At 43.2% G+C, this 3300-nt stretch overlaps 1 pseudogene; it reads right to left on the reverse strand.

Annotated features, from left to right (window-relative positions):
• Positions 1-2562: 2562 nt before the first annotated feature.
• LOC102475850 (uncharacterized protein KIAA1143 homolog pseudogene) lies at positions 2563-3300 on the reverse strand (annotated as a pseudogene).

The following is a 3300-nucleotide window of genomic DNA, read 5'->3' on the forward strand; positions in this document are numbered from 1 at the left end:
AGGCGTCACGTGCAGGGTCGTGGAGGAGGACTACATTTCCCAGAGTACCACGTGGTAAAGAGAACTAGCCCATGCAGAGACTACCCGTGAGGCCTCCTGGGAAACGTAGTTTTCTCGAGACTTGTGTTTGAAGACACCCTACATAAAGTTTAAAATACTTTTGAGTCTCCTGCAGCTGCTCCTAGTCTTATTTTTTATTAAAAACAAAAACAAAAACAAAAACAAAAACAAAAAAAACTTTAAATAATTTCTTATTTAAATTTAATTGTTCTACTTTGTGGAATGCAAAACAGATTTTCAAAGTATGATTGCAGTGTGCAATACTCAAATCAAGGATATGATCCTGTCCAGTTTCTACAAAGAAAACCATAGTAGGATGTGTACCTTGAATTTTTGCTCTACTACTTTTGAAAAATATGCATACAAATAATTGGTAACCTCCTCTTTTTCATTCTGTTGTGGTATGCCCTTCCACAACCCACTTGCTGTGTCTGTTAACCGTTTCTTTTTTTCCTTTTTTTGTCTGAGCCGCTCCCATCCACTCTGCACAGAATCTTATTTTGACACAATTTTTGGCAAGTAAAGATCCTTTCAGAGAAGATTTGCTTGACATCCTCTCTCCTACCTAAATTCATTCCCAGGTAGTTGCCTCATACTGTTAAAGGTTTTATGGAGTTAAGATAAAACAAGTATCCCATTAATGACAGCTCAAGGCTGGGGGTGACTGTAGGTGGCATGGTGGTTAAAGTCCTGGACTCCCACATGGATGACTGTGTCTGAGTCCCAGATCTGGTAGCTTGCGTTCTTACTTTCCTTCTCTCTCTGTCAAATTGAAGAAGAATAAAATACAAATAATAAAATTAAATAAATAATTATTAAAAGAAAATGACAGCTCAAGGCTCATCCATCATGCTTCAAATGAAGTCCATTTCCTATTCCTACAAACCCGGGACCTTGTGAACATGATCTCATATTTTCCATATGACCCGAATGCCATGCAAGTTAGGGAAACACATGACAAAAGTTACAACATTTGGATCAGCAGGTGGTGGGTGGCTAAGGCACTGGATCTCCTACAAGCCCCAGACTCAGCAGTTTGAAAAACGACACTGGGTGCATGTTTTGTGTGCATGCCCAAAATTCTGAGAGAAAAAATGGAGGAGAAAGAATTGCAGCATGGCCAACCCTCCGGGGGGATGATTTCTCACTTATGTTCTCTCTTTGTCTCTCCAGTGAACACACTTACTCTATGGCCAAAACCTGGGAAAACAAAAAGTTACAGGATTTAACAGTGATAAGGACGGAGAAAACTGGAGATGGTTCCTCATTCCCACTTCCACAACCCCAAGTCCAGCTACACTAATCATAAATCATTTGAGCGGGAAGCTCATTGGAGTAGACTGGGAGTTCTCTATTTGTGACTGTGTTGCTCATAACTAATCATAAAATGGCAGTTTGCAAATAATTTTAATTTTTCAGCCCATAATTTTCTGACCTGCTTGTCATTTAGGTAGGTGTTGTGGAGACATGAGATCCGTGGCAAATGAAATGAGGTATTTAAAACTTTTTTTTTTTTTTTTGGTGAGGTTTTTGCTATAAGGTGCATGCGCTCGCCAGACAGAGAGAGACAAGAAACAGAAAGCGAGAGATCACCCCCTAGAGGGGATGGCCATGCCGCAATCCTTTCTCCTCCATTCTCCTCTCGGGATCTTGGGCATGCACACACACACGCCCAGCATGAGTTTAAGCCACTGATCCCGGTACTTGAACCGCAGTCAACTATGTGGTAGTCCAGTGACATAGCCATTATGCCAACTGCTGCTCCCGAGGCCCATTTTCTGTGCTCTTCCCCGGCAGGGCCTTGACACCATGAAACCCTGCCCAGTCTTCTGGTAGAGAGGCTGTCACATCTGTGAGGAAAGAACATCAGCTTGGTTCACGACACATTTAGCACAAAATATTTGTTACTCAGGTCTGGGAGATTAGGTTAGGCTGCTCATCTGTAAGGAAGGATGTCTCTGACCCCTTTCCAACGGTCTTTTCTCAAGTCCTGTTTGCTTTGATATTGTTGATCACTCCTTGAAACTTGTTTCTCATACGGCTCCTATGACATGCTTTCCCCCTTTCATCCTCTTGCTTCTCTGATGATCCTCTCTCTCATCTGAAATTTTTGCCATAGGGCATGTGCATTCATCAGAGAGAGACAGAAAGAGAGGGAAAGTGAGAAATCATCCACCTGCTGGCCTATTTTCCTCTCTCTTTTTAAAAAGTGTACTTATTTATTTTTTTCATTGTCAAAAGAAAGAAGGCTTGGGAACCAGCAGTTAGCGTAATGGCTATGTCGCTGGACTCCCACGTAGTCAACCGCGGTTCGTGTCCCGGACCCGGTGGCTTAAAACTCACGCCGGGCGCGTGTGTGTGCGTGCCCAAGATCCCGAGAGGAGAATGGAGGAGAAGGGATTGCGGCGTGACCATCCCCCCTGGGGGGCGACTTCTCGCTTTCTGTCTCTATGTCTCTCTCTTTCTGGCTGCAGTGAAAACCTCTCCAAAAAAAAAAAAAGAAAGAAGGCTTCTGTTTTTTATTTGCTCTTGTGAGTTCTTTTTAACTGAGTCCTGCTTACTCATTTAATCTAAATTTGTTTTCTTCTCTTTTGGGCTGTTCAACAAATTTGACTATTTCTAATTTGAGGGACTACTGACTGGTTTCGATACCTGATTCTTCCATCATCTGGAGCTGGCTCTTCATCTGCTTTGGCAGTCTTTATTTCAGCGTTAATTTTCATAACTTATTCAGCTGGCAGGTCTCTCTTTTTTTAATTTAATTTATTTTATTTTACTTATTTATATTTTTTTGGAGAGGTTTTTGCTATAGGGCACGTGCACTCACCAGAAAGACAGAGAGAGAAAGAGAGACAGAAAGCGAGAAATCACCCCCTGGGGGGATGGCCACACCGCAATCCCTTTTCCTTCGTTCTCCTATCAGGATCTTGGGCATGCATGCACACACACCCAGTGTGAGTTTAAGCCACTGGGTACGAGACTCAAACCGCAGTCAACTACATGGGAGTTCAGTGACATAGCCATTACGCCAACTGCTGGTCCCGGTCTCTCATTTTTAAGACCACCACTTGGGACTGTTCATCTTCTTTGTCACTGTGATTACCATCTTCATCTAGGAGCTGAGGCTGGATTCTTGGACTCCATGGTGGGCCCTTCCCTGTAGCCAAACCACTCCTTGAAGTGGGCCAGGAATGATGGCTCAGAAGGCCACATGTATGGCACCTGGTTCTGCTTGCTCAT

This window comes from Tupaia chinensis, unplaced genomic scaffold (genome assembly GCF_000334495.1).
Source record: "Tupaia chinensis unplaced genomic scaffold, TupChi_1.0 Scaffold000627_1, whole genome shotgun sequence".
NCBI classification, from domain to species: domain Eukaryota; kingdom Metazoa; phylum Chordata; class Mammalia; order Scandentia; family Tupaiidae; genus Tupaia; species Tupaia belangeri.